The sequence below is a fragment of the Sus scrofa genome, chromosome 16 (genome assembly GCF_054392235.1).
Source record: "Sus scrofa isolate SSC_HxYL_T2T_F1_AM1 chromosome 16, Sscrofa_HxYL_maternal_Yorkshire_Landrace_v2.0, whole genome shotgun sequence".
Taxonomy (NCBI): Eukaryota; Metazoa; Chordata; class Mammalia; order Artiodactyla; family Suidae; genus Sus; species Sus scrofa.
Window position 1 is genome coordinate 12,700,536 of NC_139398.1, and position 13,029 is coordinate 12,713,564.

General features: G+C 41.3%; 1 protein-coding gene and 1 non-coding gene across 11 annotated transcripts in view; both read right to left on the reverse strand.

Moving 5' to 3' along the window:
• The window catches only part of CTNND2 (catenin delta 2), a 1,014,682-nt gene that overhangs the window by 89,794 nt on the left and 911,859 nt on the right, over positions 1–13,029 (reverse strand). The gene's annotated exons all lie outside the window — the stretch shown is intronic.
• Positions 2,850–2,954, reverse strand: LOC146395438 (U6 spliceosomal RNA). The gene has a single exon (XR_014831666.1). It is a non-coding gene; the product is annotated as a U6 spliceosomal RNA (small nuclear RNA).

Here is a 13,029-nt window from a genome sequence, read left to right on the forward strand (position 1 = left end):
TGGTTTTGGAGGACAATGCATGGGCTTCATGACAGCTATCTGCCTGGCTGATGCTTCAACAATGGGAAGGGTCAGACTTTCTACCTGTCATGTGAATGCTTGCTTGCAAGACCTAAATCATCTCTTTTATACCATAGGTTGGACTGGGGAATGGACAAAGGAAAAATGTCTGAGAAAATAGGGTTAAGGACCTAGGGACTGTAGCCATAAGTAGGGCTTCCTAAACAAAAACTTCTGAGATTTTAAAGGGACTCAACAGAGTGACATAAAGATTACTTTAAAGTGGAGACATCTGAGATACAGCAGATGCAGCAAGAAGCCTTTTCTGAGCTCCCTTTATCAGACTAAAGGCACAGCTTTCTGAGAAGGAAGATGCCATAAATCCTCTCTCTGGGGAGCTTCCAGCCAAGGAGACTGACCATTAGTACAGCGATGAGAAATTGCATAAATAAACTATAGACGCTGCCATACCCTCCATCTGTTTCTCCTAGAAGCCCTATCTTCCCCCTCCTTCCCACTATTAAGCTGGTATACGAGCTATTACTCTTGGCTGTTCAGTGAATTACTAAGATTACTGAGTATCTCACATGCATGGGAATAAACTTTGTCTTTTCTCCTGTTACTCTATAGTCAATTGATTTGCACTCCTGCTCGTCGCCCCTGACCACTAAGACCTGAGTTGGTAGGAAAAAAAGGTTTCCTTCCTAACCTGAAGCCAGGAGCTAGATGTGCTGGGGCATGCACCACCCAAGAGAGCCAGCGCTGGGCTATTTTAGAGGTTGGCTGTGTGGGGTGGTTCTGTACTGAGTGGTCTCTGGCTTTACCAAAAGAAAACACATGAAAGGAAGAGCAAAGATTAGAGAGACTGAACCGCCACTGGCCTACACTTGAGACTGTTGTTTGTTTGTTTGTTTGTTTGTGTCTTTTTAGGGCTGCACCCACAGCATATGGAGGTTCCCAGGCTATGGGTCCAATTGGAGCTGTAGTCACCAGCCTATGCCAGAACCACAGCAACACTGGATCTGAGCCACGTCTGTAACCTATACCACAGCTCATGGCAAAGCTGGATCCTTAACCCGCTGATTGAAGCCAGGGACTAAACCTACATCCTCATGGATACTAGTCAGGTTTGTTAACCACTGAGCCATGACCAGGAACTCTGAGACTGTTTTGAATGGAGATGTGTGACAGGACCAAGACAGGACTGGGTGTGGGATGTCTGTGTATGTCATAGACAGGGGAGATCAACCTGCAACACCAAGTGGGCTTTGAGCTTGTTTCCTGGCTCCTGAGGTCACAGACCACATGGTGGCCTGGGTTCTTAGGTTTATCAGCTTCTGAGGATTGAGTCCCCCCTAGTGACCCTGGGCCCTGGAGGTGGGGGGGAATGTCTCCCACCTTGAGGCCTTTGCTGGGTACATTCTGGAATCAAAATTAGGTTTTTGAGCAACAGATTTTATTTCTGAGAGTAAGTCCTTCACATCTCCATACCATTAGTGAATCTACCTTTGAGAATGTAAATAAACACCGCTGCTGAATCACAGCACCTAGTGTGATCCTTTGAATGTGGTAATCATGCAGTTAATGCTCGCAGAGTTAACTTAATCATATGAGAGAAATATTGACAGATGAGGGAGTTCCTGCTGTGGCACAGTGGAAACAAATCCAACTAGTAATCATGAGGTTGCGGGTTTGATCCCTGGCCTCGCTCAGTGGGTTAAGTATCTGGTGTTGCTGTGAGCTGTGGTGTATGTTGCAGATGCGGCTCGGATCCTGCGTTGCTGTGGCTGTGGTGCAGACTGGCAGCGGTAGCTCCGATTTGACCCCAAGCCTGGGAACCTCCATATACCATGGGTGTGGCCTTAAAAAAGCAAAAAAAAAAAAGAAAGAAAAAAGAAATATTGACAGGTGAGATGGAGAATAAATAAATTTAAAGGAATCTGGGGACATTTTTGCTTTAGTCCTATATTTAGTGTGTTAAGAAAACCTGATATAGTTCATATAACTTATTTCAAATTAATGATGTTTCCCCTCCAAGTTGCTTATGTATTTTTTTCAAAGTCCCTAATTGTTTCACCTTTTTTTTTTTTTTTTTTTTTTTTTTTTACAATTGTTTGTTTTTTTGCTGCACCTGTGGCACATGGACGCTCCCAGGCCACACCACAGCACTTAACAACACTCGATCTTTCACCTACTGAACCATCAGGGAACTCCTACACTTTGTTTAATAAGACCCATATGTTGCATTTGGTCAGTTTGTCTCAGTTTGTCTTCTTTTTTTCTTTAAGTTTTCTTAAAAACTGAAGTATAGTTGATTTATAGTATCGTTAGTTTCAGGTTACAGCAAAATGATTCAGTTATACATATATATGTGTGTATATATATATGCTTAAATCTACATTCTTTTTATTTTTAAATTATTTCTCTTTTTATGGCCATATATATCTGTGGTATATAGGAGTTCCAGGGCTAGGGGTTGAATCAGAACTGCGGTTGAGGCCTATGGCACAGCCGTGGGAACACCAGATCCAAGCCACATGCCATAGTTTGTGGCACACCAGATCCTTAACCCACTGAGCGAGGCCGGGGATTGAACCCACATCCTCTCAGAGACAATGCTGGGTCCTGCACTCACCCAGCCACAGCAGGACTCCTAAATCTGTACTCTCTATTTCAACTCTTTTCCATTATAGGTTATTGTAAGATATTGAATATAGTTCCCTGTGCTACGGAGTAAATCCTGGTTTTACCTACTTTACGTATGGAAGCATATATCCACTAAACCCAATTTACACTCCCAATTTATGCCTCCCACTTTCTACTTTGGTAACCATAAGTTTGTTTTCTTTAAAAATACAGAACATTTCCCAAACTGCATGTTATCCTTGCTCAGGGACCTGCTAATCGTCTCTGCATCCTTCCAATTTTAGTATATGTGCTGCTGAAGCGGGCACTGCTTATGTTTTTGTTTTTTGTTTTTTAAGGCCGCCCCCTAGGCATATGGAGGTTCCCAGGCTAGGAGTCCAATTGGAGCTACAGCTCCCAGCCTACACCACAGCTGCAGATTCAAGCCATGTCTATGACCTACACCACAGCTCATGGCAACGCAAGATCCTTATCCACCGAGCAAGGCCAGAGATGGAACCCTCATCCTCATGGATGCTAGTCGGGTTCATTAACTGCTGAGCCATGACAGGAACTCCTGCTTATGTATTTTAAGTTCATGGGCTCATTGAACAATCTTAGTGGCACTTGACTTGTGTCTTGTGAAGGTGCTAATACTCTTTGTAAATAATAATTTAGAGTTCAGTAAGAAAGGGCCCAGCAACAGTGAAAAGGGCAGTATGTGTTCATAAGAGGAAGTGGTTGACCCAGTGGATGTTAGCTCAGTACAGTGTATATGATGCTCCCCCTTGACTGGTATCTGAATTGCCTGTGATGCTCTGTAGATTCAGAGATGCTCAGGCTCCAGGCCAGAGACTCAGACTTAGGAGGTTTGGGGTCAAGTCAGAATATGTGACTTTCCAAATATTTCCGAAGGTGATTCTATGTTGAGCCTTTTTCACTTAATCACTGTGTGGGGCATCCTTGCTTGTGCTATATAGCTGTGACATGTGTCTATTTATATAACTCTGACTATCCCTTAATCTGCATTGTGGAAAAAATATATGCCTTCACCAACACCCTCCCTCCAACCCATGTCTTGAAGTAGAGGGCAGCTGTCCCAGGAAGCAATTGAAACCAAAACACAGCCTCATTCATGGAGCATCTAGGAAACAAGACACTTACAGGAAGAATATTGATTGTTTAATGGGGTGGGTTGTATGGGTCACCAATATTACAGAGTTGGGTCTTCATTATGAGCAAACAAATGTGTAAATTCTGTTGGGAATTTGAAAGGAGAATCACCATGGTTTTCCACTTTGCCTGAGTCACGTGTTTCTAAAAATGGCTTGGGACAAAAATCACATTGCTTACAAAAACTCTGGTGGCATACAAAGATCTAGTTATATATAAGATTAAGAAAGTCATTCACCCACAGTCATTTAAAATTCAAATGAATGACAAAAAGTGTTCAATTTATGAGAAAAAGTATCACAAAATTCTGTTTCCAGTATCTATATATACACCTGTATCTCTATATCTGTCTATCATCTATCTATCTATCTATCTATCTATCTATCTATCTATCTATCTATCTATCTATCTATCTCTAAATATAATTGGAATTTAGTTGAGCCTTACTTCGGATTGCAAAAGGAGGAAGCAAAATATTTTTTTCCTGCAAAATAAGGCAAGCTTGACTACAAGGTGTCTCTAATGGTCCTCTATCAATTAGATTTATATCTCCTGGAAGCATTTCCCTCACTGCAGGCTATTCCTACTTCTAAATATTTGACCAAGTCTCCTGCCAAGACCTGTACACAGATGAAAAATGGAAGATAAGTTCACTACCAGACCATTTGTATGAGTGGTGTCAAGGGGAGGTAGCTGCCCTGCTGTGTTTATAAATGTACTAGCAAAGAAGCCTCTCCATTCATTTTCATTATAATATATTCCACAGACAAATAACTTGGCAGTACACATATAGAACCCTAAAATAATTTCTGCCACATGGAAAACTGAACAAGACAGAATGAGTAGGTATGCTGTCCTGTTCACGGGGATTCATCAATTCTCAGAAACACTATAATAAGGGATGACTACACACACATAAATTGCTTGACAGGCGAAAATTTTAGTAGTAAGATGTGACCATGCAGAATTATAACCTTAGGAAGTAAAAATAATACCCAATGAGGGAGTCTAGACCAGTGGATGGAAATCCACACTGCTCATCAATCTCAACTGATGAACCCTCTCTGCCATATTTTTCCCTGGGGTGGATCAACAGGCGTGATGCCTCCATGGTAGTATCTGCATAAACTGCTGTTTATTGTACTTAAATGAGTAAGACAAACTTAAAAGTACTCCAAAATACGACCTATAGGTAATTCTAAAATTATTGGAACATATATGATCTTACTGTTTTCAGTAGCATTCACAAAAGAAATACCCTTATCTCTTCTCTCCTTTATTTAAAGAGAAAAAAAATAAAATTATGTAAGAAACCCATCTTTGGTTAATGAGCCCAGAAATGCTTGTCTGCCAGTGGTTAGGAACTTTATTTTCAGATTAGGCTTCCTGTAGCTGTTTCTGTATTTAGAGAATTAAAATCTTTCTTTTTTTCTACTGATGACGCACCTATAAATATCAGTCCTGAGCATCAAATTTATTTTTCCCATTTTCTACTGGGCATTTCCCCTTCTGTATCTAACAGACATTTCACACTTTCAGCCCCAAACCAAACTCCTGATTCTGTGTCCTGTGTCCTCTGTCCTTTTCCTACTTACAGTGTTTTGCAGTCCATCTATCATCAAGTCCTGCTGGCTCCACCTTCAAAATACTTTACCACTCCCTCTGCTACAGCCCTGGACCAGCACAGCATGAACTCTTCCCCACGCTCCTGAAATCAAGCCTTCACCTCCTTTTTTTTTTAATTCTTATTAAAACTTTATTCATTAAAAATACATTGTTAGTCTTGCATATTATTTCTAAGACTTCAGTAGGCTTCTTGGTAGCTCCAATGCGGGCACTTGTCCTACAACGATTAAAAATGAATCTCATCTCCAAACACACCCACTGCCAAACGCTCTGGGGAATACCTGCACACCTGATCTCTGTTACTTCCCAGTATCCTGCAACTAGGAGCAGCCTGTGCAGCACCTCCTATGTGGGCTAAGTGAGACAGGTTGCTTCATGCAAGGTCTACAGGTGGCTGAGGCAAACCACCACAGTTATCACTGACTCCAGAGATGGTCATAAGCCTTCACCTTCTTGCTTTGCCTATAGTCTAGTCTCCAACCAGCAATGAGAGAATATCGTATATCCCATCACACTCTCTCCAGCCGAAATCTTCAGATTCCTTCTCTAGGCTTCTAAGGCTTCTCTCATTCACCATCACCATCTCCCACGACTCTTGCTTCATTTACCAGCTGCAAAACATTGACCTTCTCACCATTTGAGGCACATGCCGAGCTCCCTCCTATAGCAGGGTTTTTACTTTACTGCTTTTTTTTTTTTTTTTTTTTTTTTTTTTTTTTTTTTTTTTTTTTTTTTGCCCAGAAAGCTCTTTCTCCAGATGGCTTAACATCTTGCTCTTGTCCATCACTCAGGATTTTCTTGAGGGTCACCTCATAGAGAGACCTTTCCTGAACACCCATTCAACATCTTCCTCCCCTTGTTACTCTTGAATACTTTAAACTACTTTATTCACATCCAAAGTAGAAAGTGAATATTGTTTGCTTCCTTGGAAACTGTTTCCTTCATTGGATCATATGTTCTAGGAGGCAGAAACGTTGATGCTCTAAGGGGATTAGCACATGGTAGGCACACAATAAATATTGGTCAAAGGAATGACTGAATGAATGAAGAGATAATTCAGTCTACATTTTTGAAGTCAACAGACAAGGAGAGAACTATGCTAACCCTTTGAAATAGCCAGCTACTTCTTAGTACAGTATCTTGGCAACAGTATTAAATCATCACATTAGACATTTATGGTAAGAGAACTGAGTTGTGGAGCTTCTAGTCTCAAAGCCAGACTTCTTTTTATTTAATTAGTCCCCAGGAAGTTTCAAATACTCTACTCATTGTCTCAATAATGATACTTTCTATGTAGATAAGAAGTTATGATCGAGCATAAAGTTCACACTGTAGTCTTAATTAGCTTCAAATGTAATCCTTAAATCTTGCCTGGTGTTTCTCACCATGCAGTTTGCTGCTTTTCTCTAGGTGGTAAAGCTCCCCCTGGGGAACCGCAGCTCAAAAATGGTGCGTGTGGAAACAGCTTATGAAAACACAGCTAATCCATCAGAGAAGCATATTCTTCTAACATCAATCCTTGGCCATGTGGGAGTAAGAGGAAGGTCATATCTAGAGTTCAGGGAGGGTTGGGCTAGCCCGGGGAAGTGGGCTCCAGGTAACAGGGCCCTGTGTGGCCTGGGACCTCATGAAGACCTTCTGAGAGAACGCAGGGTTTGGGGTTTTCAGAGAGTCTCTTTTCAGATTCTCAGCTTTCCTATGCACTCTTACATAGGAAAACCCATCTGAGTACATGCTCACAGCCTCCCTTATCTCTCCATATAAAACCCAGTAGATTCCCTCCTACTTCTGAATGGCCAGCCTTCTCTGAGTCCAAATGGAGGGTTTTGCACAATGTTAGCGTCTGGGTTGAGAAATAAACAACTCTAATGATGGGAAGCTCATCTTTTTCTCCCCAGTGAGTAGTTTCCAGTTCTTCGCCTTCTCCAACAATGAAGGAGAAGCTATTCAGGTTGTCCTTGGATAGATAACTAAAAGCAGCTTCTGGTGATGGATCCCAATGAGATTTTGAAACAAAAGTCATAAGAGTTGGGAGAATCAAGTGATATTGTTATAAAAAAAGAATTTTTATTCCCTTCAGCTTATTATAGGTGAGTCATGTTTCTCAGTATTTAAATCTGTAAAACATACACAAACATGAGAACAGAATGATCCTGTTCAAGTAATAAGTGGTATTTATTTTTTAATATTTTAATTGATTGGCATAAAAGGACTCATCCATATAAGGGACTCATTTCATTTTTTAATTATTTTCATAGTTGTACAACAATCATCACAACCTAATTTTAGAACATTTCCATCCCAAATCCCCAGTAAGGGACTCATTTCAAATGTAATTTTACTTTTTATATTTTAAAATTTTAATCAACATGTATGATATAAATGTTTCTATCAATTGTTTCCTAGTAATAGCTATAGTAATAATACATAAGACAAATTTCACTTAAAGCCTAATACTATAAGAAATGTTTTATTTATTTATTTATTTATTTATTTTCTTTTTATGGCCCCACCTGAAGCATATGGAAGTTCCTGGACCAGGGGTCGAATTGGAGCTGCAGCTACTGGCCTATGCCATAGCCATGGCAATACCAGATCTGAGCCATAGCTGTAACCTATGCTGCAGCTTACGGCAATGCTGGATGCTTAACTGATCCTCATGGAGGCTATGTTGGGTTTTTAACCCACTGATCCACAATGGGAACTCCAGAAATACTTTTAAAATGCATTTTAGAGATGATGGCAGGGACACACTCGCCCTCTCCCACAAACACAACAAAAAAAGCACATCTACAGGATAAATGACTCACACAGAACAGCAACCAATTGCTGGCAGAAGAACTTAAACTCCAATAACGGCAAGAAGTTCGTGACATTACTAGGTAAAACAAGTGAAAAGAGGAGAGAGAGAGAAGGTGAATCTGAGCTGGACCCTCCCGAAAGGGAAGTGCGGAGGAGAAAGGGATCCTGCACCCTGGAAAGTCACCTACTCGGGGGAAGGATCAAACGAACCAGAGGAATCTCCAGATGCAGAGAAGAGTGTAGCAGTAAGTTGGAGTTCTGAAAAGCAGATCGAGAACCGAATGGACCATCTGAACTATGGGCACAGTCACCAAAAATTGAGACCCCTTGGTGGGGGCTGGGCACCGAGTCCTCGGCTCCAGAGGTTAGTCCCCGGGAAAGGGCTGGTGGGGCGGGGTGGAGTGGAGACTGCTTGGGAGGTCTAGAAACCGGTCTGTCAAGTTTGACGGGGCAGAGACTGCCTGGGAGACTAGAAAACAAAGCTGTTGCAGAGGAAGGGAGCAATACTCCAGGGGCAGGGAAGTGGAAAGCCACATCAGAGGGAACCTGGGAGAAGAGCCTGGTCTGCGCCCGTGCTGGGACAGGAGAGAAGAAGGGGTGGGTCCACATAGAATACTCTCCACACCACAGCAAGCTTACAGGGCCGCTAGCTAGCAGAAAGCTGTGCTTCCCAGTGCATCCCCTCCCCCCACCCCCACCACCCCTGACATACTTGCCGGACCTGGGGCTGCCTGCCATCCGGGAGGGCTGCCCTCAACAACTGCCTGAAGCCTACCACCACAGGGGCTGTCCCTGCACAGGCCTGCTTGCCCTTTGGAGGGGCTACACCCCTGCAGAGCAGCACCAAACACCACCAGCCCCTGAGAAAAGGCCTGCAGCCCAGAAAAGGTAGAACAAGCCTGGCTGGGCCGTGAAAAGATCTGCCTAATTCTTGGACAGTCTTTCTGAGTTGGGCTGCCCTGGAGAAGAGCCTCTTGGGTTTTCAGTGGCCCAGCTAACTGCTCCAGCCCTCAGGGGGAGCCGCACTCCTGTGGAACAGCTGCAAAGGACTGCCAGCTCTCTGCAGGACACACTGCAGCCCAGAAAAGCTACAACAAGCTTGGCCAGGCCGTGAAAAGATCTGCCTACATTCTCAGGCTGTCCTTCTGAGGTGGGCTGCCATAGGGAAGAGCCTCTTGGGTTCTCAGTGACCCAGATAGCTTCTCCAGCCCTTGGGGGGTGCTGCATTCCTGAGGAACAGCTGCCCAACACCGCCAACCCCCTGCTAGAACCCCACTGCCTAAAACCACCAGAGCAAGCTCTGCATGACCAAGTGAAATCTGCTACCATCGTGGTGTGGACCTCACAGTCCTGTCTGCCCTCAGGAAGTCCTCCTTTGCTTCAAAGAGACCCTGTTAGCCCCATCAACACTCCAGAAATGCCACACTGCCTCAAAAAAGACTGACCAGCAACTCCAGCCTGCAGGAAACAATCCACGGCAGTGACAAGGCAAACACTGCCCGATAACGGAGAGTACAACTCCCTCAGGAGAAAGAAAACAACAAGCAAGATGAAGAAGCTGAGAAACCACCCCCAGTCAAACCAACAGGAGAACTCACTTAAAACAGTCAACAATGAAACAGATCTCTGCAGTCTGACAGACCTGGAGTTCAAAAGAGAAACAGTGAAAATACTGAAGGAATTAAGAGAAGATATGAACAGTAATGCAGATACCCTCAGAAAGGAACTAGAAAATATAAGGAGGAGCCAAGAAAAACTAGAACATTCATTTGCACAGATACAAACAGAACTACGGGCAGTAAAACCCAGAATGAATAATGCAGAAGAACAAATCAGTGATGTGGAAGATAGAATAATGGAAATCACCCAATCAGGTCAGCAGACAGAAAACCGAATCAAAAAACAGGAAAGCAATATAAGAGACCTATGGGATAATATAAAGCAGGCCAATCTATGCATAATAGGAATTCCAGAAGGAGTAGAAAAAGATAAGGAAATGGAAAATATATGTGAAGAAATTATCGATGGAAACTTCCCAAATCTAAAGGATACTGGGTTCAAGATACAGGAAGCACAGAGGGCCCCAAACAAATTGAATCCAAATAGACCCACGCCAAGACACATCATAATAAAAATGGCAAAAATTAGTGATAAAGAGAGGATCCTAAAGGCAGCAAGAGAAAAGCAGAATGTTACCTACAAGGGAACCCCCATAAGATTATCAGCTGATTTCTCTACAGAAACACTACAGGCCAGGAGGGAATGGCAAGAGATATTTAAAGTGCTAAAAGGAAAAAAAATGCAACCTAGAATACCCTATCCAGCAAGAATATCATTTAAAATAGAAGGGGAAATAAAAATTTTTTCCACCAAACAAAAACTAAAAGAATACAGCAACACAAAACCCAGGCTAAAAGAAATACTGAAAGGGCTTCTCTAAACCAAAAAGAAAGGAAGGAAAGGGGAGAAAAAGGAAAAGAAAAAAAAGAGGAAGAGGAAGAACTAGGACTGAGGAAACCGCAATCAGAGAGCAGTCACTCAAATAAGCCAGCATACAGATTTAATCATGAATAGGCCTCAAACAAAATAAAATTAAAAAGAAAAAAAAGAGTCATCAAAATCATAAAATGTGGGCAAGGGATGTTAGGAAATAAATAGACCCTTTTTGTTTGTTTGTTTGTATGTTTCTCTTCTTAATTTTAATATAGTAATGAAGTCTTTGAATCTACAGGACCATCAGGCTAAAACACACAATTATAAGAAGGGGTTAGCATACTTAAAAAACAGGGCAACCACAAGCCAAAACCAAATATTGCATTCGCAAAAAATGAAAAAACAAAACAAAACAAAAAAACACTCAAGCAGATAATAACCTGAGACCACCCACCCCCCCCAAAGAAAAAGAGAGAAAGGAAGAATGGAGAACCATAGAATCAACTGGAACACGAGGTTCAAAATGGCAATAAATAATCATCTATCAATTATCACCTTAAATGTCAATGGACTGAATGCCCCAATCAAAAGACACAGAGTGGCTGAGTGGATAAAAAGGCAAAAACCTTCAATATGCTGCCTACAAGAAACTCACCTTAGGACAAAGGATACATATAGATTGAAAGTGAAAGGGTGGGGAAAAATATTTCACTCCAATAGACATGACAGAAAAGCAGGAGTCGCAACACTCATATCAGGCAAAATAGACTTTAAAACAAAAGACATAAAGAAAGACAAAGAAGGACCCTACTTAATGATTAAGGGATCCATCCAAGGAGAGGCTGTTACTATCATCAACATATATGCCCCAAATATAGGAGCACCCAGATACAAACATCAAATATTAACAGACATAAAGGGAGATATTGATGAGAATACAATCATAGTAGGAGACCTTAATACCTCCCTCACATCAATGGACAGATCCTCTAGACTGAAAACCAATAAAGCAACAGAGATCCTAAAGGAAACAATAGAAAAGTTAGATTTAATTGATATCTTCAGGACACTACATCCAAAAAAAGCAGAATACACATTCTTCTCAAATGTGCATGGAACATTCTCAAGAATCGACCACATATTGGGACACAAAGCTAACCTCAATAAATTTAGGAGCATAGAAATTATCTCAAGTATCTTCTCTGACCACAAGGCCATCAAATTAGAAATCAACCATGGGAAAAGGAAAGAGAAAAAACCTACTACATGGAGACTAAACAACATGCTACTAAAAAACCAATGGGTCAATGAGGAAATCAAGAAGGAAATTAAAAAATACCTTGAGACAAATGATAATGAACACACAACCTCTCAAAATCTATGGGATGCTGCGAAAGCAGTGCACAGAGGGAAATTTATAGCAATACAGGTCTTTCTCAAAAAAGAAGAAAGATCCCAAATTGACAACTTAACCCTCCACCTAAATGAATTAGAAAAAGAAGGACAAAAAAGACCTAAAGTCAGCAGAAGGAAGAAAATTATAAAGATCAAAGAAGAAATCAATAAAATAGAGACTCAGAAAACAATAGAGACAATTAATAAAACCAAGAGCTGGTTCTTTGAAAAGGTAAACAAAATTGACAAACCCCTGGCCAGACTCACTAAAAAGAGGAGAGAAAGAACCCAAATAACGAAAATTATAAATGAAAAAGGAGAAATCACAACGGATACAGCAGAAATACAAAAAACCATAAGAGAAACTATGAACAACTATATGGCAACAAGTTTGACAATCTGGAAGAAATGGACAATTTTCTAGAATCTTACAGCCTGCCAAAACTGAATCAAGTAGAAACAGACCAACTGAACAGACCGATCACTAGAAATGAAATTGAAGAGGTCATAAAATCACACCCTACAAATTAAAGTCCAGGACCAGATGGCTTCACAGGTGAATTCTATCAAACATAGAAAGAGGAATTGGTGCCCATCCTCCTTAAACTCTTTCAAAAGGTTGAAGAAGAAGGAATACTCCCAAAGACATTCTATGAGGCCACCATCACCCTCATTCCAAAACCGGACAGAAATACCACCAAAAAAGAAAACTATCACCCAATATCATTGATGAATACAGATGCAAAAATTCTCAACAAAATCCTAGCCAACCGAATCCAACAACATACCAAAAAAATTATACACCATGACCATCCCAGGTTCACAAGGATGGTTCAACATATGCAAATCAATCAGCATCATAGACCACATTAACAAAAAAAAAAAGTCAAAAATCATATGATCATCTCAATAGACACAGAAAAAGCATTTGACAAAGTCCAACATCCATTCATGATCAAGACCCTCGCCAAAGTG